Source organism: Zalophus californianus, chromosome 4 (assembly GCF_009762305.2).
Source record: "Zalophus californianus isolate mZalCal1 chromosome 4, mZalCal1.pri.v2, whole genome shotgun sequence".
NCBI lineage: Eukaryota > Metazoa > Chordata > Mammalia > Carnivora > Otariidae > Zalophus > Zalophus californianus.
Genome location: NC_045598.1, coordinates 80945179 through 80973067, shown reverse-complemented (window position 1 = coordinate 80973067; position 27889 = coordinate 80945179). Strand labels below are relative to the sequence as shown.

Genomic DNA, 27889 nt, shown 5'->3' with positions numbered 1-27889 from the left:
TGATAGGAAAGAAGGAAGAAAGAAAGCAGTTTATATTTTTAATGTAGAAAAATAACCTAATTGTTAGAGATGTCTTATAAAATTCAACAAACAAGTTCTAGCCAAATTTACCGTTCAGTGGACTTTTTTTTTTCTGTTTTCAAGGGATGAAAAGTGAGATTCAATGTATATATTACTGGTTACAACTAATATAACAGTTTGAAAAAAAATCATGAGGTAGAAGCATAATATAAAAAGACAAGATTTTAAAATTTTATTATAGGGATATTACCTAGAAGCAGTGGAAAATATACATTAAAACCAGCCGTGTGTTACACTGGTTCAAAAAGAACTCATAAGGCAGACAAAAGCTAATATTAGTTAAGGAAAATGGTCTCTTTTTAGGAAGCGTGTCCAGACAGACATTACCTCAAAGAAATGCCAACAGTAACTATGTGGTCCCCTCTTGTTATTCAGTGAAGTGTCAAAGGTGGAGTGACTGGGTTAACAGCTTAAGCTTTCTCTAAGGATTTGTAGTATTGCGTCATCACAGTCCAGGTCTTGGGAGCCATGAAACCTTCAGGTTGTTTCTGGCCTTCTTTGGGAAGTTTGCACATTCAAGTTCCTGAAATAAATTCAAAGTCTTCTTGGTGTTCAGGGTCATAGTAGTCCATACTCTTCTTTTTCTTGTAAGCTGCAATTCAGAAGGGAACTATTTTCAAGGTGATCAGGCCAGAGGCCATTGTCAGCACTTTGGCGCCCTAAGTTGGCTCATAAAGATCCTTCCCTGTTTCTGAATGAGGTATGCCAGCAGGCTCTTGTCCAACAATGTTAACATTGTCTCCTGCAACCATCCATTTTTCTCTAATGCTACTGGACTCCAGTTGGTCCTGCATATATAGTAGGAGATGGGAAGATGGACACTACTATTGTTTTAGGATATGGAAATCCTTCCTCTGGCACTGAAGGATGCTGCTCATACACCACATCAAAGGAACATCATTGTCCTTTGTCTAGGCACCAAGAGGGTGAAGAAGGACAGAGTGCCCGTAGCCACCCTCCAGAAGTTGCTTATAGGCATCCTGCATTAATAAAGCATGTCTAGAGCACGAGGTTAGACCCAACCTAGGATGCACTGGATTGCATAATTGAAACGCAATGACAGCATCAGCGTTCATATTTTTAAATATCTGCTATAGCTCAATAGGAGTCAAACAATGCTCATCAAGACCATCATTCCAATAAATTCAGTTCAAGGCCTGAAGATCTCCAATCAGCCAATCTCCTCATTCCATAACCATCTTAATGTAAGGGTGCTTCTCGCATGTTGTTCCCCACTGTCTGGCACCACAACCCTCCTTTCTGTGCTCAACAAACTTTGGATTGTGAACAATAACCACACAGCAGCTCTCTTACATCAGAACAAATGCAGACCAGTCATCCAGCCTCTCTTTACCTTCGTGAATAGTTGTCAGAACTACAGGCAATGCCAAGTTAATGATACCTCCATCCATAAGACAATGAAAATGAAGGCACCGCAAGGACCCCCTCTCTCTCATAAAACCATTTAGTGGGGTTGCCCAGCCTTCTGCTAAAACTTGCACCCACTGCATTTCCATTTTATTAATTTTCAATGCTGGTAATATTTCTGCATCTGTTTTTGCCAAATTAAGTTTATTTTCCGGTATATACAGTTCTTTTACTTAGTAAGTGGCATCCACAAGTACAATATTGCATTTCTGTAGAAGTTCCATACCTTGTTGGACACAGTCATTTACATCACAGGAGTCTGTTTTCAGCACCAATTAAGGGGACTTTTTTTAATATACAGAATCAGTTCCATTGAAACCTTTAATTTTCTCAGCCCTGTGATTTTTTGCTGGGTCCTTTGACATCTCTGCACAACAAACACGCAGAGGAGCATGAACGAAGACTTCACACACACACACACACACACACACACACACACACACACACACACAGAGGTAATCCACAAAATTCTACTCCCGAACCCAATATTACATGTTAACCAACTAGAATTTAAATAAAAAGTTGAAAAAAAAGGTAAACCCTTATGAATTTGCCTTGCATTGTTGCTCTCCTGAGTATAAGGCTATAGAAAACTTGTGACTCACACTAAGTCAGCATCTGCAACCAGTTTACCAACTTCTGGAATGCATGGAATATTCTCTTCTCTGTCTTCAGGACTAAAGCCAAGATTTTTATTAAGACCTCGGTGACTGCGTCACCATCCAAAGTATAGCATGGAATACTATGGCAAACCAAATACTCCTCCAAAGCCATATTCATCGTGGTCTTTCCTGCTTCACATAAGCCTGTCAAACTATACAACCACGAAAGCCCCCTCTGGATCCTACTACCTGACCTCTCTCGTTCCTGCGGACATGGTGAGCTTGATCGGCATTAGTTGCTTTTCGCAGCTCCGTAACTGCTCAGTTTGACTTTCTCATACAGGCTCCTGGGACCTACATGCCACAGAGAATGCACCGGAGCTGGTGTTCTTAAGAAACACCGGAGGCAGAGGCGAGAAGGTGAGGAGGCTGACGGGGAACGGGGCGGGGTGAGAAGGCGGGGCGGGGCGAGAAGGCGGGGCGGGGCGAAAAGCCGTGGAGTCCTTGCAACTGGCAGCACGCACTGACGCACTGACGTAAGCAGGAGCTCCCGCTCAGGACGTCGATGGAGCAGGCAGACGCCGCTGGTGGGTCTCCGGCAGATAAAAGTATGTGTGCTAGTTTTGTTTTCTTGTGATATCTTTGGTTTTGGTATCAGGGTAACTGGGATTATAGAATGAATTAGAAAATATTGCCTTTTCCTCTTTTTTTGAAAAGTCTGTGAAGAGTTGGTATTAATTCATATTTAAATGTCAGAATTCATCAGTGAAGTTGTCTGGTTCTGGGCTTGGCTTTGTGGGAAGTTTTAAAATTACAATTCAATCTTTGTTATAGATCTCAAATTTTCTGTTTCCTTTTGAGTCAGTTCAATAATTTGTTTCTAGGAATTTGTCCATTTCCTGTAAATTATCTAATTTGTTTGCATACAATTGATTATATTATTTTCTCATGGTACTTTTTATTTCTGTAAGTTTGGTACCACTTTTTAAAGGTAATCATTGTCCTTTAAAGGTAATCATTATCATACCTCATAGGGTAAACAGGTCCTTAAAGTTGTATTTTTAAACACTGTAGTTTAATGTTAAATGTTCTCTGCATTTCAAATGGAATTATACAGAATATATTCTTGTCTGGCTTCTTTTGCTCATTTTTATGTTTGTAAAATTCATCCCTGTACCTGTAGTTTGTTCATTTCATTGATGTATACTATTCCATTGAAAGACTATACCACCGTTTATTTAGGGACATTTGGTTATTTTTTATTTTTTTGGAATATTATAAAAATCACGGCTTTTAATGTTCTTGAACATTTGTTGTTGCACACAAGCATGGAGTTGTATTGATTTATACGTAGGAATGACCTGCCAAGATATATGATTTGTGTCTGCTCAGTGTCCGTTGGTAAAGCCAAAGAATTTTCAGTGTGGTTAAGTCAGCTGAGACTCCCATTAGCAGTAATTTCCATTGTCCTGTCTCCTTGCCAAAACTTAGTATTGTCATTTAAAAAAAAAATCTTTAGTCATACTAGTTTGGGTACAGTGGTATCACATTATGGTTTTAATTTGCATTTACTACAGCAAAGTTGAGCTCCTTTTTATATTATTTGTCATTTAGATCGCCTCTTTTGAAAAGTGCCTATTGGGCCCCCTGCGTATTTTTCCATTGGGTTATCTATTTTTTGCTTAGATTTGTAGGAGTTTTGATATATTCAGATAAAAGTCCTTCATTGGTTATATGTTTTGGAGATGTTTTCTCCATATAGATACTTAATGAAGCATAATTGAGAAAGCATCTTACTCCCACTATTTAGCAATACTTCACATGTCTTGAATCAATTGTCCACATATGCATAAGATTTAATGTGAGCCATAGATGTGAAGGAACAAGGGAGTGGAAGATTAACAGAATCTGGAGTTGGAGAGAGAGACCTGTAGCTATAGGAAAGACCACAGGACAAAAACTAGGATCTTAGAGAAACAGCCCCTGACAAGCTGTGGTATAATAAGGAATAAACAGAGAACAGAAAAGTCCCAAATTTTGCTTCTTCTTTCCCCTTAAATTCCTGTCCAGTTGAAATTCAAATGGAAACAGAAAGCAGCTTGTTGATGCAATTCATACCTGGGACATAGCCCAGGGAGAAAGGTGAAGCAAGGATATGAGGGTTATATGGAAGATACCCAGAACAGCCACACACATTTGCCTCTTGGCATCCTTTTGTCATTTGTGCAGGTGAAATATTTGTTTTCTCATTGCAGAGGATACCCAAAGTTCCCTGAACTAATATAATATCTGCTCATGGAGTATATTAACTTGGTCAAAATCTTACCTGAAAAATTTAGCTACCACCAGTGTTCTTCATATAAGGTAATGGGAGGAGGAGGTGGAAACAGTGTAAGAGAAACAATTAACTAACATAAAATATAGCTGGTATAGATTCTACTTCTGTAGCTAATCATGGAGCTTAAGTTGGGTTGCTGCCTTCCACAATGCATTTTATGTTCCCATTATTATCCATGTTGGCTGGATAGTGTTCTTTATCTGGTGGGGTGACCCAAACCTTTATTCCTATAGGATTTGAATCCTTAATGATCCCATTTTTATTGGATTGTCATGGCTTTCTAGTTCAGAATTATTGAGCTCAGGGAATACTAAGATGCCTTAGTGAATTTTCTGCCTCCAGTAATAGTTTGTACCTACTGGGTAGCAGCAACCCAATTTCCACTTGTAATCATGATCTATCATCAGACTATGCAGTGATACCCTTTTTGTCTGTTACATGGCACAAGGATCCAAAAATTTCAGAAGGCAATCTTAGCTTTTAACTTAATAAGACTATGACTTTGTATCTTAGTGGATACACAGTTCCATTATTGGATACCAGCTTTCCTCTGTTGGACACTAACATTCCCAAAAGCAAATTTGAAGGGTAGAAAAACTTCCTCTGGTAGTTTATTGGTATAATACTGAGAAGGACCATCCTCGCCTGTATAATTTGATCCCTGGATCTGTTAATTCTGGCTGTAGGAGAGAAGTGCTAAGTATTGGCTCCTGGTTTAAGAATATACTTCATCTTCTATGCTAGAACCCTACCCCCTCATGGTGTTTACTAGTTAACTCCATAACCATGCTAAAAGGCCATCACACTATTCTATTTAGCAACCTGCTCTCTGGGTGATGGGGGGACATGGTAAGGTCAGTGAATTATGTGGGCCTAAGTCCATTGCTGTAATCTTTTGCTGTAATATGTGTCACCCACTGTAAAGTTATACTGTGTTGAATGCCATGGCTGTAGATAAGGTATTTGGAAGGATGGTATTGGAAAAAGTGCTGTGGACAGTAAAGGAATTTCTGTATCTGAAATATATGTTTATGTCTGTGAGGACAAATCACTGTCTCTTCTATGATAGAAATGTTTATTGCAATCAACTGCCACCAAGAAGTAGACCAGTTTTCTAGGGAATGGTGTTATATCAGCCTGCTTGTTGGCTACTTAGTGTAGTGGTAGCAAGACCAGCCTTTATGAGGGGAAATTCATGTTATTGAACACATGAATAGCTCTCACTCCTGCCCGCCACAAATACTCTAGATATGGCTCATTTGAGCAAGCACTGGCATGGCTGGATAAAGAGGCTGACTGATAGCCACTGGAAAGGACAGCTTATTGAAAGGACACCTGATTATTAAAAGCATTCTCCACAGAGGGAGAAATGGTGGGGAAAAAAAAGTTCACGCTTTGTTCTCTTTCTAAGAAATTCTGTATAAACCTCCCTCATAAACACTCATATACCTTTATTCTTTCCATGTCCCTGACCATTTGGACAATCTGTTGGCCACTGCTCACGAATCACTATAGACCTGCACTTAAGGCTAGCTTTCCTTCCATGCAAAATGGACAATTAGATGTACTACCTCGATTTCTGCCCACAGGAGATATTTACCCTCACTACTTACTGTCTTTCAAGGGTACTCCTGAGTTGGACTATACTGAAGTGACTGTCAGCTCTAGCTTGAATGACCATACTAAGCAATTCTTTTTTTTTAAAAGATTTTATTTATTTATTTGAGAGAGAGAATGAGAGATAGAGAGCACAAGAGGGAAGAGGGTCAGAGGGAGAAGCAGACTCCCTGCTGAGCAGGGAGCCTGATGCGGGACTTGATCCCGGGACTCCAGGATCATGACCTGAGCCGAAGGCAGTCGCTTAACCAACTGAGCCACCCAGGCGCCCCATACTAAGCAATTCTATGTATAAACTGTAGTCTTGCCTTTTTTCCCCTCCATTGATTGATCATAAGAAAGTCCTATGTGATTATGTGCGTGGGTTGTAGCATAGTCAGTGAAACTGTATCAGCAAGTATCTTGGAAATCTGAACCACCAGCCAATGAAGTTAACTCGTGCCTTACAAATCTGTTTGGGCACCCAAGCTGAGTATGTAATTTCTTTTTACAATATAATGCTATAGTGCACATCTAAATTGATGGTTTAGCGAATCAGATACTTCTAATTTATAGGTTACAAATCACTTGGGTTTCATAGATAAAAGTTCAGGCAACATCAGGGCCCACAAGCTAGTCAAGAACTCTTTTTCAAAAGAACTATGGTTAGCTAAGGGCATTGCCTCCTTCCCAACTCTTAGTGGTCTTAGCAGCAATTCATCTATTGGGATTGGTCAAAGCTTCATATGATATCTCTGCCTCAGACACTTACAAAGCCATTGGGCCCAGAAAATTACAATGCCAATGAAAAGGGCAACTTTGCACAGAAAAAACTGGAAAGCCTAATAGGTTACCAGATATGGTTTATGTTCTTTCCAAACACAAAGAACATCAGCAAGTTATACTTCTTCATGGTGGTCAATACAATTTACAACTTGTTTTTCACTATGGTGAGGATATCCTGACAGTCCCTAGATGATTGAACCCCTAGAACATGGTATATTCCTGAATTGTTGTAGGCCTTATTTCCTACTCTCTGGCATGCATATGTCTTACTAAGGCATCTGAAGTGCTTGCGGCTTCCTGTTCATTAGATCCAGTTAGCATAATGTCACAAATGTAATGAACCAGTGTCATGTTCTATGGGATATCAGATCAGGGGGCCTCAAGACTATATTATGACAGCACAGGAGTTGACATAACCCTGAGGCAAGACCATAAAAGTATTGTACCTGTGAAGGCAGACTGCTTCTGATTATCTTTGCTGAAGGGTATAAGAAAAAAAAAAGCCAGGTCAATCAGGTCAATTGCTGCATGCTAGCTGCCAGAGGCTGGGTTGATTTGCTCCATTAAAGATATCACATCTAGAAATGCACCTGTGATTGGTATCTCCACCTGATTAAGTCTGTGATAATCTACTTTCATTTTCCATGACCCATTTCGTTTGTGAACTACACATACAGCTGTAAGAAATTGGGATATTATAGGAATATTTAAAGTCTTTGATGATTTTACTAACCTCTATAATGACTCTGAGAATGCAGAATTGCTTTTGGTTTACTTTTCTTGACAGATGTGGAGGAAGGCGGGGAGTTCCATGGGTTTTCATTTGTCATTTTCTACCATAATAGATTCACTCAGAGTTTCTACTCCTTCCCACTAGTACCCTGATTTTAGCACAGGACATTTAAGCACTCAATCTGTACCACCATTCTACAACCCTTATTACCAGGCTTTGGGTTTAGTTTACATCCATTCTCCCCTGAGACTATGGAAGATGAAAGACCCTTCAGAGCTATCATTAGGGCTTTATGATTTTCAGCCCTGATTCTGAATTAGAAATTCATGACTGTCAACTTTTTTTTTTTTCCTGGATAATCTCTGTGGGGTCATCTGAAGCATCCAGCTGATCTCATAATCATTATAATCATTATTGATGTCACAGTAATCAACCAACACAGCTATTTGTTCTCCCAATGTCTGTTCTCCTGTTGTACTTCCTCCCATGCCACCATATTAAGTAAGTACCTGGAGGCTACTAAAAGTGGAAGGCTGTTACTACTCCTAAGCTTGAAAAGGCAATGGGAGGGAATGGTTACTAGAACTAGAAAGGATTGTATAGAGAAGGGTAACTGGCAAGAGCTATAGTCTTTAGCAGAGGGACACAGTCATCCACTGTAATACAACAGAGGAAAAAACTAGGAAAGTAAATATCTAAACTCATTCTCTCCCATTTTATAATATCCTTTCTCCCATTGCCCAAACCAAACCAGAAGCCAGCGGGTAAGGGAGCCCACTAATGCAGTCCAATGGCTCAGCCTTCTGCCCAGAATGGAGAGGAAAAGGGTAGATGGGGCCAGCAAAAATATCTCATACCTCTTAACTCTTCAATTGGTTAACTCAGCTTTTGTTTCATGACTCACAATGTTATTTCCCCAAAGAAGTTTTCCTAAAGGTCTAAATACAAAATTATAAAAAGCCTCAACTGTCTTCACTCTTAGCACACTGTTGTATTTTCTCTATTGGATTTATTACAATATGTACTTATATATGAATTAGTGGCTCTATAGGTTAATTTACATAATGGCTCACTTTTTCATATTTCATTTTTTTCACATTTGTATTGCAGAGGCTACCTGTTGCCTTATATATGGTAGATACTTATTAAATGTCTATTGGAAAAAATGAAAGAAATAATTAGGCCCATGCAAATTGGTGTGTGGCCTTAACCTCCATACATAATATATCTTTTAGAAAATTTATTCTCAAATATAAATCATTGATATTGCCATGGAATTTATGAAACACAGAATGCTTATAAATCATGACCAATCTGTGTGCATAGTTTATACCCTATCTCAAGTGGTAGCTAAAGATATTTTATAACAATTTCTATGTCCTCTTTTTTTCTAAGTTCTTCTAAGAATTATAATGTTTCACTTACTGTTGAATCTAGGCAAGTATTAGTATAGTGATTTCATCCTTGGAGAACTAATGAACATTTCTGGAGGAATGAACAAATGTTTTTGGAATTTTAAAAGACTTTACACTGCTAATTGACTTCTTCTGGGGAACCCAGAGATAAAGGAGGGAATAAGAATGAAACCAACAATCAAACACTATAGTATGTGCCAGACAAGATGCTAGATGCTTTACATATATTACTTGATTAAATTTAGGACCATAACACAGTAAACTTTCATTTTACAGGTTGGAAATGGAGGCTCAAAGCAGTGAAATGGTGGAAAAACTTCAGAGGACTGAAAAAAGAATTTTCTTTAGGAACCCTTTTTTTTTTTTCTGTCTTGGAGCATGAACTCACAGAGGCATATGCCAACTATCCATATACATTTGTATGCCAAATGTAGATATATTTTCCTTAATAAATATTCTTAAGTTTTCATAATTTATTTAACAGCACATGGAGAAAATTGCATCTCTCAGGTGGTGCTTTGTTTTATCAATTAGTAAAATATATTTTTAAGAAGGAAGGATGATTCACAAGAATTTGCTCATTAGTATCAAACTTCCAAGTCAAATAATTTAGCAGGTATGAAATCCAAAACTTTCCTGGTAGATTTTGTTAATTTTTATTATTGTAGCACATCAGCATTAATTGATACCAGTACTGAATGTACTGATAGCAGTTATCCATTGTGTGAGGCTGTATTATGGAATGATGTCACTATCTTTTGTCTTATCAATTTCATGAGGAACTAACTTGAAATGGTTTTCTTTGATGGTTCTGACATATTTCAAAAAGATTAACAGTATGTTATTGTCTTGCTATGGAACCATGGGAAACTCTATCTAGTCAGCCTTTGGCAATGTTGAAACATTTCACATGGTAATTTAATGGTGACACAGCTCCATTTATATGATTAGTATCTGCAGACAACATCCAGTGTAATATAATTCAATAAGGGAATTAGATCCAGCAATAAAAGTGCTTTGTGCAAAATGCAACAATTAAGCATTATTTTAATGGTTCGAAACATTGACAAGATGAGTTCTAGCTAAATTTGTTGATTGAATTAATTAATTCTGAGTCTCACATTTTTTATGCTACAGGGTACTTTTACTTATAGAACAATTTGTATAAAACTATGGTATCTATGTTCTTACTTTAACTCATAACAGTATTGTGAATTATGTGGGCAAGGTCTTATTTATTTTTCATGACTGTGGAAGGTGATGCTCAAAGAAATTAAGTGCTCTGGCCAAGGTGGACCTTTACCTACTAGTAGAGCTCAGAGCAGAGCTCAGGTCTCCTGATCATTGTTCACTTTTAATTGTTTCAAGTTTTGTGCTGAGCTAGATGGGTACAAACCATAAAGATAAAATGAGCATGATCTGCATTCAATATTAACAGTAAACTAAATGTCTAATAAAATTAAACTGACATGCTTAAAGATATGCATAAATGTTATTGTCTTGCATAGTGATTAGGTATAGATTCTAAGACATTTGGATATATTACAATAATTAGTATTACTTTTCCTTAGATACAATTGCTGATTGGGACATTTGGGTATTCCATCAGATACATAATCCTAGTCAGGTGACCAGACCTGCTGTCTAAGACATCAGGAGACAAAGATTACAGCTAGCTTCCCTTTTTTCTTTTTTTTTTTTTTAAAGATTTTATTTATTTATTTGACAGAAAGAGAGACAGTGAGAGAGGGAATACAAGCAGGGGGAGTGGGAGAGGGAGAAGCAAGCTTCCTGCTGAGCAGGGAGCCTCATGTGGGGCTCGAGCCCAGGACCATGGGATCATGACCTGAGCCGAAGGCAGACGCTTAATGACTGAGCCACCCAGGCGCCCCAGATAGCTTCCCTTTGATAAGACAAGTGACAAGATGAAAATAACTGTAGGTAGGGCTTTTAACTTAGAAGCTACTGGAACATTTAAGAAAAGAGTGAGGACAGGGATGGGTTATGGGAGAGATTGGCAATAGAAGGGGCATAAAGCAGGGCAGGATGGGGTAGAGAAGTTTGAGTTTATGGTTGAACTGTGTGGATGCTTAGGAATTACTAGCTTTCTCATTTGAACAGGTCATGTCTTTGGGGTGAAGGCCAATTTTAAAAAATTCAATTTGCAAGGACAGGCTGTTCCCCACCAAATGAGCCTAATTATATGACCTAAAATCTTACAAATTTATGGTTTAGTGAGAACTATGCTCATGGTTGCTTGTTCTTTGCTGCTTAGTATTTAACATCCATTATTTTACAATTTTGATTCACATAATAAACAATTACAAGATGTATCAATCATTTTAGCATTTCCTTCTCCCTTTTTTCTTTTTACTACAATAAAAATGCAGTTTGATATTACCTGTCATATAGGTTTCATGCTATGACTTTAAGAGTTCAGAGTGTGAAATAGGAGACATTGATCTAGTAAAAATAGATAAAAGGCATATGGTCGTTCACTAACAACTAACCCAAGAACAACAGTGGAGCTAAGATACACATAATGTATAGATGTGCACACTATGTAGAAAACCCACTGTCTCTATATTTTGTGTCAAGAAATTTACAACTTTTCCTACTAAAACATCACCTGAATGCTAAGGCTCATTTTTCTAAATGTCTCTATACAAGAGATGGGATTGGTGGAATACATGAGGGAAATTACTGCTCCTTTCATTTTTCTACTTATTGCCCAGGTGTTTGGATGAAGCTGGAGTCAAATGAAAAAATGAACAAATTTAAAATATTATTTTTAATATTTCAAATATATATGTATGTGTATATATATATAAAGTTTTAGGTATATTTTACTTAACTTACAAATTTTTTAAAAATTAGTTATTAAAATTATTATAAAGTCCTTTAAAATATCAACAAATAAAATATTAGTTAAGTAAATACAGACAATATCAAAATGAAGTAAAATTCAGATGTAAATAAATCTTAATCCCGAAGGCTATCTTCATATTGTCTCAAGATTCAATACTTAGTTTTAGTAGTTGTACATTTTCTGAGCCCTAAGTGGTAGTACTTAGACATGACTATAAAAATAGTAATTTCATTCATAGATGTGAACTGGATCATTCATTTATCCATCATTGAATTACTCAGCTTTAACATATGCATGGCAACATATTAGGTATTTAATCAGGAATGTCAAGAGTTGGATTTACAAAAAAAGACAAAAAGTCTTAGTTTTTGAGAAATTATGGCAAGTTGGACATTCATTAAATATCACAGACAGCTGCAAGGTAATATAAGAAGTAATAAAACACACACACACACACACACACACACACACACACACGCACAAACCCATTAAAAACAATAGCCATTGAATAAAGATTTGTTGTATCCCAGGAACTTTGCTAAATGCTTTACCTGCATCTAATCTTCAGAGACACCCTGTGAGGTAAGTGTTAATCCTATTTTAGTTATAAGGAAACTAAGACACTAAGAGGTGAAGTAACTAGTCCAGTGTCACACAGGTTTGCTGATACTGATCCAATCCGAAATCTTCCAGCGTTCAAAGACCATATAGATCCTCATTGGGTTATGCTGTCTCCCCAGTGCAATGTAGCCTATCAGAGTAAAAGTGACACTTGAAAGACTTAAGAACGGAGCACCCTCCAGATGACAATTTAGGATTAAATTGCTCCTTGTTTCTAAGATCCAAGTAGCCTTTCTGGAAGAGGTGTTATTTGAACTGCACTTTGAGGAAAGTTATGGGTGGGGAATGGAGTTGATGGTGAAGAAAGACATTCCCAGAGGGGGCTATGATGTGAGATAAGGCACTAAGCAGTGTGAGAAATGGAAGTTAAAGCCAGGACTAGGAGTTAATATCAGTAGCAGAGGGTTAGGTAAAGACTGTAGAGGAGCATGGGGCAAGTGATGATAGATAGAGTGGTGTAAGAACTCCTGGAGTGAGTGGTCCTGGAAATGAGGGACCTGATGATGGGGGCTTGGGACAATGGATCATGTGTGCACAGGAAGTATGTGAGGCAACCAGATTAGGCAGGGCCAGGAATCAGAAACCAAGAATTAGTAACAGAGGACTATCCTGGGCCAGAATCAGGGAAGAGAACTATTAATGAAAGTTTCTGAGTTTTCAGAGGAAATCAAGAATTGAGTTTAAAAAGGAATCATAAATGTGGAAAAAAGGGTAGAACTAATGTTTGTTCAGCACTATGAATCTTAAAACATTCTGCCAAGAGATGCTAAGGCAGGATATCACAATTGTTATATTATTTACTTCTTATGACAAACTTTCGATCTATATATTGTTATTTGGAAATGAAGGAAATCGACCTCAGAATGCTGAAGGAACTTGCTAATGTATGTCTAGTGTTTAATGAGGTCAAGATAGACACTGTTCAAGTTTGTATGCTTAAAATGCCCACATTTTTCCAAATAACAAACATTTATTAAGCATGGAATATTAGCAAGGAACTTTCTGAGCACTTCAGAAAATACAAGAATGAGTCAGTTTCTGCCGTCAGAGGATATACAACTCAACAAAAAGATGCCAGAAGTTCAGTTTTGTATTTGTATTCATCTCTGTGGTTGCATTCAGCTTTGTTTTTGTCTCTTACCAAGTACTTAGTTACAACTTTTGTCCTTGAGTAGGAGGCTATTGACAAATATTTGCTTGATCCAGTCATTCAAATATTCCTACATAAAATGCTTTCTTTTACACACATGTTCTATGAGATGCAGTTACATCCTTTTTGGTAGATGATTTCCTTTCATTTATTTGCAACTTCTTCAGTGTAATCTCATTTGGGGAGACAATCAGCTTCTACTCTGTGAAACTGTTCCAGGAGCCTCCCACCCTGCTATCTCTTGGCATATAGTAATAGGATTGATACCCATATCATTTTCATTATTCCACCTTTAGGTGATATGTTTTTCACTGGAGGTCATTCATAGTTGTTCATCTACAAAGAGACTGTGACTGCTTTTTAAATTTATTCAAGTAGCACTTAAGTAATTGGGTTCTCTTAACATTGTGATAATAAAGCTTTGTGACATGTTGAGTGAAGCAGTATGTTTGGCTCACAGTTAAAACTTTCCCTTAAATAGTTCAAATACCGAATCCAGCTTCACCACATTTGGACTAAAATGATTCACAGAACTGAAAGGAAATACAATGATACTAATATGTCATAAAATAGAATGAAACTCTATGTTGAGTTCTGTTTCCACAGAGGCATGTCTCATAGAGCTATGTTTTTAAAATAAAAAAGATTATATGTAAAAAGAATTGTTTACATGCGATACTTTGATACTACCTTTAAGAGTAAGGAAGCTGGGATCTTCATGTATCTTTGAAGTATGGCGTATGATCTTTAACACTTTGTAAATATTCTTCAAATTCTTTTCTTTTTCTTTCACTTCCATACATTCATTTTGGAAAAAAAGAATCATTCATTGTCTATTTAGAAATTTGAATATTTGGCATATTAATATACAATTATCAAATTCTTAAAACTCTCTCCAAAAACACCATAGTGAAGAAAAGGTACTTGAAGACATTGTAAGATGACAGCAATTTCTTGCCAAAATTTGTTTGCTCCTTAATCTGTTGGGAATTAAATAAAAAGAAAAACTTCAGTTTTCTCCTATGTACAATTAACTTTAAAATTAAGATATAAATTTCCTTTGTTTCTACTTGGTAACGTTTTCATATCTTAAGTATGTTCCAACTCAGTTTTGACTTGTATGAGTCATTTGACTTGAATAATTTTATGACTCAAGGAGGTTAAGTTTTATAAGCCCATTGAACAAAATCCTCAAAATATGTATACCTCTAACATGTATGTGGATGTACACACATATGCACATATGGCGTACTTATTCAGAAGTGGTTCAATTCAAAATTAAGTGGCCAGAGAAAATTAAGGTCATTTAGCCCCAGACCCATACCTTTATTTTCCATTGAAAACCTTCTATCTTATGTTCTTCCCTATATATAATTCTCTTTCTTTCCCTTTATCACCAAATTTTTTAAGGGGCATACATACTTGCTATATCCATTTATTTATTCTAATGAGACTGTTGTGCGTTAGGTCCCTTTCCCAAGCCATATGACACCTTTTTTCCTCGAACTGTCAGGTTATTTAACACTTCTAACTAACACTTCCTTTCTGAAACTCTTTTCTCTTTAAATGTTAACACTTTCTCAGAGTTTACTGTTGCCTCTGGCTTCTTAGTCTTCTTTTAATCTCGACATGACTACTTGTCCTATAAAGTGTTGGAGTTCTCAAGGGCTATGCCTGAACGTTCAGCTGTCCTTTATATATTATTCCTGTCTGGGCTCATTCCTACTCATGGATTTGATCACAATTTATATATCAGACACCCCTAATGAATATTCCTGTGCCATGACCACTCTTTTGAGACCTAACCCATGTTATGTGATTAACTTATTACTAGGTATCTCCACCTAGCTGCTCTATAACCATTTGAAAGTCACCATGACCAAAACTACCTCCGGTAATTTTTTATTGTATATTCTCCACCATTGCTAAACACACCATATTTTAGCTTGGTGGCAGCTAGATGATCTTGGGAAAGTTATTTTTTATCTCTAAGCCTAGTTTCCCTATATGTAAAGTGAAAATGATAGTAATTTAAATCATTTTAAAGATTTATTTATTTATTTATTAGAGACACAGAGAGAGTGTGTGGGGGTGGGGAGGGGCAGAGGGAAAAGGAGAAATTCAAGCTCACCTTGGAGTCTGACATGGGGCTCAATCCCACAACTGTGAGATCATGACCTGAGCCGAAAACAGGAGTTGGATGCTTAACCGACTGTGCCATCAGGGCGTCCCTCAGTAGGTTTTTATAAGGATTTAAAATCAATTATTATGTAATCCACAATAATGAATGCTAACTACATAGAAGGTGCAACCGAATGAAGCAAGTACTAATACTGACCTCATTTTATAGCAGAAGAACGGGAAGCACACTGAGGTTAAGTAAATTGCCCAAAGTTATCTAGTCAATTTGTGATTAAGCAGGATTTGAATGAAATCTTGGTCTACAGCCTGGCTGTTTAATTGCTGAACTACCCTGTGTGATGTTATATATAAAGTATACAGCACAATCCTTAGCACATACTTACTAGATGTATCAAAAACATAGGGATGGGGAGGAGGGCTTTAAATGTTCTGGAAATCTGCATTTTAAAAAGCTCCCTGGTGAATCTAATATTCAACCTGGGTTAAGAACCAACATAGTAGACTCTCAAAAATGTTTGTTCCTTTCATCCAAATGAAAATAATTGAATCAATTTGACCCTGTGAACACTTTCACAAATGCTATAGCCATTAAGCCTGAAGTACCTTTTAGGAGGGCTGTATTAGAAATCCTTTTTTGAAATGACAATAAAAGAGCAATAATGAAGACACACATATATATTAAAAAAGCCCTCAGTATTCATATAACCAGAGGCATTTAATACATGCATTGTGTTTTCATTTGTATTGCATGATTTTATCCTTAGGAATAAGAGCTTAAAAAATATTAGGCTTGTGTACAACCTAGAAAAATCACTTTCTTGAGATCATTAAGCTGCTGGGTAGATATTCCATCTGGCCTAAAAATGCTTAATTTTACCTTTCCCCATCCAACAAAGCATATGCTTTCTTTCTTAGCTACCAATATTTCCTCCAGTTGTTTCTCCTATGATTAGAGTATGATATCTCATCCTTCAGCATATATGTCCAGAAATAGAAAATAGACAAAGAACACATATCAAAGAAAGTAATTAGAGTAAATTCTGTTCTTTTTTTCATGAGTCCTATTGTGTGTGTGTGTGTGAGAGAGAGAGAGACAGAGATACCTCCAGTACAGAATTTACTGTTCAGATATAACTAGATTTTTGTTGTTGTTGTTTGTAAGTAGCAGGATATAATGCTTTCTAGCACAAGCAGAAAGAAAATTACTTGGAATGATTTGGGGTGGCTCAATGAAATAAAGAAATTGGTATATAGATGTAGGATCCAAATAGAAAGGGAACTGGGGAAGCTATAGGGTCGATAGGTCATCAGAAGGTCACAGGAATGAACCAGTCCAACTTCTTTTCCCAACTTGGTGTCATTTTAACTGGGTTTCAGTGTTCCAGAAGAGAACCTTATAGGCTTAACTGAGTTCCCACGCCCATCAGTTGGGCAAAGCACCTCTTGGTGTTTATACCAAGAGTGCACACAGTGGAATAGAAGTGAGTCTTCCAAAGGAAACTGGGCATGCTGCGAACCAGACAAAAAGAGAATGGAGGGGACATTCCAAAGCTACAACTATCCCCTCTCTTCTTAATGCTAAAAATATCACAAATGTTCCTCATGTAAAAATATATTATATGATTTTATTTGCCATTTAGTGTCTTCTAATTCATGTTTTTAAGTCTTGACTGAATATTTGCAAATAGCTTTTAATGAGATGTTTATTCTTATTGTGTCAGAAGTTCCTCTAAGTTTTCTTCTTTATAGATAATTCCATCTTTTTTATTATAAAACATTAATTTTTAAAAAGTTTTTAATTATTTTTAAAGTAAAATTAACATACAGTGATATATTAGTTTCAGATGTACAATAGTCATTCAACAATTCTATACATTGCTCACTATTCATCACGTGGTAAGTGTACCCTTAATCCCCTTCACCTACTTCACCATAATTACATTAGTTTTAAATGTCCCTAAATGGTCTTAAAACTTTCTGATTACAGTTGGTTCTCTTCTTGAACACATCATTTTCATGTCTATCAGAACACTGTATTTCTCAGCCCACTCTGTAGCTACTTTTGGTCTTAAGATTTAAGTTTTGGCCTCAGGGATATGGAAGACTATGAAATATGCTGTTTCTGGAATTTCTTCTTAATGAAAGGGATATGGGCTTTCTTCTGTCCTTTGTAAGGTGAAGCCACATCTTGGACCATGAAGTTGAGGGACCCATCCAGAGGATAAAGAACAGGACAGATATTACCTAGATCCTAGGTATCTATGGAGCTGCCATTATCAGTCATGAAACTAATTATATCAGGACTTTTATGTGAGAACAAAATAAATGCCTGTCTTGTTTAAACCATTGTTAATTTGGGTGTCTATTACATGTGAATATGTATTCCCATTCATACAGTCACCTAGTATTCCTAATTCTAATATAATATGGCATACCCATATATATATTAGATATAACACTAAACAAATGATACTGATTCCAAGAACCATAATACAAAACTCAATCTAATTTCTTTATTGTCACAATATCTGAGAGTCTTTCTTTCTCTGTGCATGTGTGTTTTCTTAGTCTGCCCTTGTGTCTGTGTATGACTATATTTTCCAAGCCTTGACTTGAGACAACTTTGGATTGTTGGTGAACAGTCTAGAGGTTAGGCATTGACATTTAAAAACCACAGTGCTTTGTTTTTTTAAGAATTGTATTTTGGTTGCCTTAGTGGACATTATATTGCTGAAAAGGAAATAAAAATTCTAGATTTTGTTAGAGAGATTTGAATCAATGGGAGAAAAACCATACTGCATGATAATTTTGAAGGGGTCTTCAGTTGGAGTGGAATTGCAACCATGGAGATTATGTTTCACTAGAAAAATGACTTTGAACTATAAATATATGTATGTTTCTTTGTTTAATCAGTTACCTCTGAGGGCTGAGGCAGAAACCTGATGATGGGAAGAGAAACATACAGGCCAATATTCCCCTCATGGTGACTGAGGATCTTAAAGAGGCCGAGAGTAAGAGAGTTAAACTAACCTGGATACCCTGGTAAAGACATTCCCCTAGACCAGGGGCAGGCCGACCATGGTCTGCTGGCCAAATCCAGCCCAAGGCCTGTTTTTGTAAAACTCATGAACTGAAAATGATTTTTACATTTTTAAAGGGTTGAGGAAGTGGAGGAAGAGGTAGGGGTTGGGGAAGGGGGTGGTGAAGAAGAAAAAGAAGGTGCAGGAGCACCTGCAGGAGAGATATATGTGACCTGCAGCACGCAGCTATTTACTTCTTGGTCTTTTACAGAAAATGCACTGATCCCTGTCTTAGATCCAATAACTTCAACAATATGGAGGATGCTGAAGTGGAGTGTGTGATTCATGTAGGTTGTCCTTGTATACAGTAGAATTACAGTGTTTATTGATTAAATGAATCAATTATTGAATGGATACTGTGTTTTCAATGGCAATTAGGACAATGGATTACATGTCATTTATTCACCAGTAGACACCATGATTTGAGTGTGTAGTATGGTGAAAGCAATGCAAGTGAGGAATACTTGGGAGTGGAGTTGTACTATAGGGTTTATATAATCTCACCCAGTAGCATTGTTTTATGGTTTGGATGCTGATTAGAGCTTGGAATGTGACTATAGAGACTTGGCATCATGGCAAGTATAAATCCAATTACCATTTTGTGGTGTCTGGCATATAGCATGTTTTAATTAATGTTTGTTGATAGATAAATGGTTAACATTGTTATTATAAACTTTTATTCAAAAGCTACCATAAAATAATAACATTGGCAATGAATCATTTTATGCCAGGTATTTCCTTTGCCTTGTCTTCATATAAGAAATATCTTTCTCTTGTATTTTCTTCATTTAAAAAACCCATGAGAAAGAAAACAAAAATCAATTATAATTGACTAAAAAAATAATTTTTCTGTTGTGTGAGCCACCAAAGTCTATGTGACTTAAAGGAAAAATGTCAAAAGGTGATCAAGAGGTTAAAAAAGACCATTGGTGTTGGTGTTTCTCAGGGTGATAATGAGGCATGTACTGGATTTTTCTTTTTTGGTATAATTGTCCAGTGCACACTCGTTTTTGCAGATTGATTTCAAGAGGTGATGTAATGCAAACCCCAGTCTCATGGGCAGGCTTTGTTCACAAACTTCTCATTTGTGATAAACTTTAAATACTCATGATCCCCTTTCCCTTCCCAGTGGTACCTTCCACTTTAATCTATAAAATAAAGAGAGGTTGTACCCGGAATGGAATTTAAATAAGTTTTTTTTCTATGACCAAAGTATATCCTAAGAGACACTTCAGTCAATTTCAGGAGTGTGAGCCTAGAGGAGTACTTTCTTCAGGGTAAGGTCAAGGCAGAGGGGGAAAAAAAAAAAAAGGAACAGCACAGCTGTGCGGTGCTCTGTTGTCCAGATTGACTCTTGAACATTTTCTTCTCTTCATCAAAGGACATCTGGGAAAGCAACATATAGAAAATAAAATCCATGAAACTTTGGCTAATGTTATGAAAAATAAAGATTAGGATCAAAAGTTTAAAAGGACAGTCTTGGCTTAAAAGAAAAATATAGAAAATCTTTCATTGCCTCCTATAGCATGTGAGGTGTTTAAATTATTTGGTGTGCTGGTTTATGGACTTCTGCACCACTTGCATTTTAAGAGTTCAGCATAACAGAAACATACCTGTCTGATGTGAATAATTTAAGGCAGCTTTAAAAATAAAGTCAGTGTAAAATACAACTCACTGAAAAAGAGAAATAAAATGGACTTTTAAAAGAAAAATTAGAACTTTTTTTTAATTTTGGAGAAGATATGATAAAACTTAAACAAGTATTTATAAAGATGGTTTTAGATAATCAGTAGTAATAATTATGACAAAATGATCATTTTTTCAGTCATTCAGTAAACACTGATTGTCTCATTAACCAAGATTGAACTAAGTGCTGAGATGGAGACATGAAATAAATACAATTTTATTCTTTCAGGGAGCTAAAAAAAATATTAAAATGGATATGGAAAATCTATAGATCCAGTTCTTATTTGCAGTAGCTAAACTTCTTCCCCCTGCGATGGGTCTTTCAAAACAAATTACCATTTCATTTCATTGAATTATCCAATCTGGGTGTATTCAATTAATTTTACATTCACTCATTAATGCAATGAATAGATATTTTATTTGGGAATATCTCAAGTTTGGGAAATAAATGAATATGAGGAAAATATTGTCCTCTATTAGGGAATGTGCAGTCTAGTCAGGTATATATGCACACAAATCACAAGTATTTAAGAAAGGTGCCATCATATTACTAATAATATTACTAACAATATTACTTATGTAATGCCTGCTATGTGTTTTACATATATTATCTTATTTAGTCTTTATAACAGCACTATGACATAAATACATATTTTATCTTCATCTTATAAATGAGAAAACTAAGGCAAAAAGAAATAGATAATTTGTCCAAAGTCATGGTGGAGGTTGATTCAAATGGCCCCAGATTCTGTCCTATTAACTACTACATTCATAGGAATTTAGTGGAGGGCGAGATTATCTCTGATGAGATGATAAGAAAAAGTTTCATGGAGGAGTTATCATTAACATAGACTTATAAAAATATCTAGAACTTCATACTCCAGCTAGGAAGAACTAGTTCATTGCAGACTACCCTCCCACTGAGAGTAAAAGTAAAAAGCTGGATAAAATTTTAAAATTGTTGGAACACACAAGAAAGCAATCAAGGCACCCAAAACTTGGAGACCTTGGATTCCAGAGAGAAGGAAAACTAGTTAAGTGTGTTACTCTTGGCAGCCTTTTCCTCTGAGTCATTAGTTAATGCATATGCAATGTGGGTGGAAAGGCTCTGAAGCTAAAAGCAGACAGATGCAAAAAGAAAGAGAATTACAGTGATATTTGGAGATTAAAAAATGGAGTAAAAAGTCAAGCAAGGAAGAAGATTACATTAAACTTTCTAGGCATTTATTAAGTCTCCTGAAAGAGTATATACTAGGAATAATAGTAAATTAGAAGACCAAGCCTAAAAACATTTACAAATAGCTCAATCCCTAATTGCATTAAAGTGGTCAGCTTCTACATTAACTACTAAGAGGTGCAAGAGAAAGGATTAGTGATTATGAAAGATAAGTTGGTAAACAATATCCAAAAGGACTGAAGATATAGAAAAGAGAATAAGAGATACCTAACATACAGAGAGTCTATATTTGTGATAAATAGACTCTTAGGACTGGAAGAGGGACCTGAGAAAGACCAAAAATTACCTAAAAAAGATGAAAGATATTAAGCCACAGACTCAAGAAACAGTATGAAGCCTAAACCAGATGAGAACAAAGACAACTCAGGCAAATGTGGTAAAATTAATGAAAAGTAATGAAAAAGAAAAAATCTTGGAAATAGCCGAGGAAAAAAGACAACTTACTTTGAAAGGAACAGTTGTACAATTCTGAATTTATTTCCTAAGCAAAACAATGGAAGCCAGAAGGGTCTGACATGGAAGCTTTAAATGCTGAAAAAAAAAATAGTTACTCTACTAGAATTCTTCTCTTAGTGGGAATAGCCATTTAAAATTGACAAAAGAGGGCTCCTGGGTGGCTCAGATGGTTAAGCATCTGCCTTCAGCTCAGGTCATGATCCCAGGGTTCTGGGATCGAGTTCCACATCGGGCTCCCTGCTCAGTGGGGAGCCTGCTTCTCCCTCTGCTTCTCTCTCTCTTGTCTCTCATGAATAAATAAATAAAATCTTTAAAAAAAATAAAATTGACAAAAGAGATTTGCTTACAAACAAAAACAAAAGATTTTATACCAGCAGAACCTCACTAGGAGGAACGCTACACGATTTGCTTAAGTAGAAGGAATATCATCTCATAGGGTGGAATGGAATTGGAAAAAGGAAAACAAGGTAAGTGGTGAAAATGTGAATACATTCAAATAAATAGTGACTGTAAAAATCAATAATAATACTATACTGTGGCATTTAATCAAAGTACATGACAAGAATAACACAAAAGTGAGAAGAGATAAGTGGAGTTAAAGTGTTTTAATATTTTTCGGGGTGCCTGGGTGGCTCATTTGTTAAGCACATGTCTTGGCTCAGGTTATGATCCCAGGGTCCTGGGATCGAGCCCTGCATTGGGCTCCCTGCTCAGCAGGAAGCCTGCTTCTCCCTCTCCCACTCCCCTTGCTTGTGTTCCCTCTCTCGTTTTGTCTCTCTTTATCAAATAAATAAAATCTAAAAAAAAAAATAAAATAAAAAATAAAGTGTTTTAATATTTTGCATTGTCTGGGAATACAAATATATATGACTTAGGAAGTGAGGGAATCCATAGAGAACAACCAAAAAGACAAATAAATTTTTAAATGTTAATGAGTCTATTGGCCAATATTCTCCAATATACCTTCTGCCTCTCTCTCTCTTTCTTCTTCTGGGATTCCAATTATTCTAATGTTGTTTTGCTTTATGGTATCACTTCTCTCTCGAATTCTTCTCTCGTGATCCAGTAGTTGTTTATCTCTCCTTTTCTCAGCTTCTTTATTGTCCATCATTTGGTCTTCTATATCACTAATTCTCTCTTCTGCCTCATTTATCCTAGCAGTTACAGCCTCCATTTTTGATTGCACCTCATTAATAGCCTTTTTGATTTCAGCTTGGTTAGATTTTAGTTATTTTATTTATCCAGAAAGGGATTGTCTAGTATCTTCTATGCTTTTTTCAAGCCCAGCTAGTATCTTTAAAATAATCATTCTGAACTCTAGTTTCCGAAATCTTACTAATGTCTGTATTGATTAGGTCCCTGGCAGTTGGTCCTGCCTCTTGTTCTTTTTTTTTGAGGTGAGTTTTTCTATCTTGTCATTTTGTCCAGAGGAGGATAGATGAATGAAAGAACAAAATTCCTCAAAAAGTTGAAAATAGAGCTACCCTACGACCCAGCAATTGTACTATTGGGTATTTACCCCAAAGATACAAATACAAACACTAAAGGGATACATGCACCCCAATGTTTATAGCAGCAATGTCCACAATTGCCAAACTATGGAAAGAGCCTAGATGTCCATCAACAGATGAATGGATAAAGATGTGGTATATATACACAATGGAATATTATGCAGCCATCAAAAAATGAAATCTTGCCATTTACAACGACATGGATAGAACTAGAGAGTATTATGCTAAACGAAATAAGTCAATCAGAGAAAGACAAGTATCATATGATCTCACTGATATGAGGAATTTGAGAAACAAGACAGAGGATCATAGGGGAAGGGAGAGAAAAATTAAACAAGACAAAACCAGAGAGGGAGACACACCATAAGAGACTCTTAATCTCAGGAAACAAACTGAGGGTTGCTGGAATGGAGGGGGGTGGGAGGGATGGGGGGCTGGGTGATGGACATTGGGGAGGGTATGTACTATGGTAAGTGCTGTGAATTGTGTAAGACTGATGAATCACAGACCTGTACCCCTGAAACAAATAATACATTATATGTTAATAAAATACAAAATTAAAAAAAAATAAATCAGGAAATAAATGTTAAAAAAAGTTAATAAGTCTATAACTTAGAAGAAAAATATAATTAAAAAATACTTGATAAACCCAAAAGAAGACAAGAAAGGAGAGAAAAGGAAAGCTAGAACATATAGTGTAAGTAGAATAAAATATTAAGAGGATAGATTTAAACCCAAATGTATAAATAATTAATTAAATCAATAATGAAGTTATTCAATTATCTAATAGTCAAAGATTATCAGGGTGGACAATTAATAACATATGCTGCTTATAAGAGATGAAAATAGATATAAAGACACAAGAAGTTGGAAAGTAAAGTAAATGAAAAAGGGTGTAACATTGAGGAGAGAACGAGAAGGAAGGAGAGAAAATGGCGTCCACGGATTACAGTACCTACAGCCAAGCGGCAGCCCAGCAGGGCTACAGTGCATACACCGCCCAACCCACTCAAGGATATGCACAGACCACCCAGGCATATGGGCAGCAAAGTTATGGAACCTATGGACAGCCCACTGATGTCAGCTATACCCAGGCTCAGACCACTGCGACCTATGGGCAGACCGCCTATGCAACTTCTTATGGACAGCCTCCCGCTGGTTATACTACTCCAACTGCCCCCCCAGGCATACAGTCAGCCTGTCCAGGGGTACGGCACTGGCGCTTACGATACCACCACTTCTACGGTCACTACCACCCAGGCCTCCTATGCAGCTCAGTCTGCTTATGGTACTCAGCCTGCTTACCCAGCCTTTGGGCAGCAGCCAGCAGCCACCGCACCTGCAAGACCGCAGGATGGTAACAAACCCGCTGAGACTAGTCAACCTCAATCTAGCACAGGGGGTTACAACCAGCCCAGCCTAGGATATGGACAGAGTAACTACAGTTATCCCCAGGTACCTGGGAGCTACCCAATGCAGCCAGTCACAGCACCACCATCTTATCCTCCTACCAGCTACTCCTCTACACAGCAGACTAGTTATGATCAGAGCAGTTACTCTCAGCAGTACACCTATGGGCAGCCGAGCAGCTATGGACAGCAGAGTAGCTATGGTCAACAAAGCAGCTATGGGCAGCAGCCACCCACTAGTTATCCCCCCCAAACTGGATCCTACAGCCAGGCTCCAAGTCAATATAGCCAACAGAGCAGCAGCTACAGGCAGCAGAGTTCATTCCGACAGGACCACCCCAGTAGCGTGGGTGTTTATGGGCAGGTGTCTGGAGGATTTTCCGGACCAGGAGAGAACCGGAGCATGAGTGGCCCTGATAACCGGGGCAGGGGAAGAGGGGGATTTGATCGTGGAGGCATGAGCAGAGGTGGGCGGGGAGGAGGACGTGGTGGAATGGGCAGCGCTGGAGAGCGAGGTGGCTTCAATAAGCCTGGTGGACCCATGGACGAAGGACCAGATCTTGATCTAGGCCCACCTGTAGATCCAGATGAAGACTCTGACAACAGTGCAATTTATGTGCAAGGCTTAAATGACAATGTGACTCTAGATGATCTGGCAGACTTCTTTAAGCAGTGTGGAGTTGTTAGGATGAACAAGAGAACCGGACAACCCATGATCCATATCTACTTGAACAGGAAACAGGAAAGCCCAAAGGTGATGCTACAGTGTCCTATGAAGACCCACCAACTGCCAAGGCTGCCGTGGAGTGGTTTGATGGGAAAGATTTTCAAGGGAGCAAACTTAAGGTTTCTCTTGCTCGGAAGAAACCTCCAATGAACAGCATGCGGGGTGGTATACCTCCCCGTGAGGGCAGAGGGATGCCGCCGCCTCTTCATGGAGGTCCAGGTGGCCCAGGAGGTCCTGGGGGCCCCATGGGTCGCATGGGAGGCCGTGGAGGAGACAGAGGTGGCTTTCCCCAAGAGGGCCCCGGGGTTCCCTCGGGAACCCATCCGGAGGAGGAAATGTCCAGCACCGAGCTGGAGACTGGCAGTGCCCCAATCCGGGGTGTGGAAACCAGAACTTCGCCTGGAGAACAGAATGCAACCAGTGTAAGGCCCCGAAGCCTGAAGGCTTCCTTCCACCACCCTTTCGACCCCCAGGTGGTGACCGTGGCAGAGGCGGCCCTGGTGGCATGCGTGGCGGAAGAGGCGGCCTCATGGACCGCGGTTGTCCCGGTGGGATGTTCAGAGGTGGCCGTGGTGGAGACAGAGGGGGCTTCCGTGGTGACCGGGGCATGGACCGAGGTGGCTTTGGTGGAGGAAGACGGGGCGGCCCTGGTGGGCCCCCTGGACCTTTGATGGAACAGATAGAAGGAAGAAGAGGCGGGCGCGGAGGACCTGGAAAAATGGATAAAGGCGAGCACCGTCAGGAACGCAGAGACCGGCCCTACTAGACGCAGAGACCCCGCAGAGCTGCATTGACTACCAGATTTATTTTTTAAACCAGAAAATGTTTTAAATTTATAATTCCATATTTATAATGTTGGCCACAACATTATGATTATTCCTTGTCTGTACTTTAGTATTTTTCACCATTTGTGAAGAAACATTAAAACAAGTTAAATGGTAGTGTGCCGAGTTTTTTTTCCTTCTTTTAAAAGATGGTTGTTTAACTAAGACTAAACAATGGTAACCCCTTGTGAGCATACTCAGTATCATTGTGGAAAACCAAGAGGGCCTCTAACTGTAACAATGTTCATGGATGTGATTTTTTTTGTTTTTTGTTTTTTGTTTTTTAAATAAAATTCCAAATGTTTATAAAAAAAAAAAGAAAAAGGGTGTAACATTGAAACAGCAACTAAAATAAACTTTATGTAAACTATGCCATTATCAAACATAATAGACAGACTTTAAGACAGGAAGCATTCCTGGAGGTAAAGAGAGGCATTTCATGATAAAAAAGGGTCAATTTACCAGGAATGCATAGCAATGTTAAATTTGTGTGCACCTAAATTATATAGCTTATAAAACAAAAACTGAAAAAATTAATATATAATCCACTTTAACACAAAATTCCCAGAAAGTTATAGAAGAAGCAGGCAAAAACAATAAAGATAGAATACCTGAAAAGAAAGATTAATAAACTTTGCTCTAATTGATAATTGAGAACATATACATATACATAATACAAATATACATAAGTGCACATAGAATATTTTACAAAATTTTCATATGCTTACTACATTAACATAAAGCAATTTCAAGATTTCAAATAATTAAGATAATATGTAGTGTGTTTTCTGACCACAGTAGATTTAAGTTTGAAATCAGTAACTAAAAAAATAATTAGAAAATTCCTTAAAGCTTGAAAATTAAATAAAATTACACATGAGTAAAATCATATGGTATTTGTCTTTCTCTGATTTATTTCACTTAGCTTAATTTAAAAAAAAGAAAAATAAGCTATAAGTAAAAGAATTGTCAATAAAATATTAGAAAATATTTTGAGATTTATTAGTTAAATTGTAATGAAAAGAGAATATATAAAATATGTGGTATGGCGCTAAAGCCATCTTAAAAGACAATTTTTTTTATCCTTCGAAGTATATATTTGAAGGCTTGAAACTAATGGTCTACACAGATCCATCTGAAGAAGCTAGCAAAAAAGCAGCAATTTAAATCTACATAATGTAGAATGAGGGAAATAATA

At 37.3% G+C, this 27889-nt stretch overlaps 1 long non-coding RNA gene and 2 pseudogenes across 2 annotated transcripts; 2 read left to right on the top strand and 1 right to left on the bottom strand.

The window, feature by feature from the left end:
• Positions 1-363: 363 nt before the first annotated feature.
• Positions 364-2432, bottom strand: LOC113926506 (annotated as a pseudogene).
• Positions 2433-2671: 239 nt separating this feature from the next.
• On the top strand, positions 2672-9448 carry LOC113921531. The gene is made up of 3 exons (XR_003519724.1): positions 2672-2719; positions 7945-8065; positions 9256-9448. It is a non-coding gene; the product is annotated as an uncharacterized LOC113921531 (long non-coding RNA).
• Positions 9449-24642: 15194 nt separating this feature from the next.
• Positions 24643-26986, top strand: LOC113937043 (annotated as a pseudogene). Its single transcript, XR_004820026.1, has one exon. The product of XR_004820026.1 is annotated as an RNA-binding protein EWS-like (transcript).
• The last annotated feature ends 903 nt before the right edge of the window (positions 26987-27889 follow it).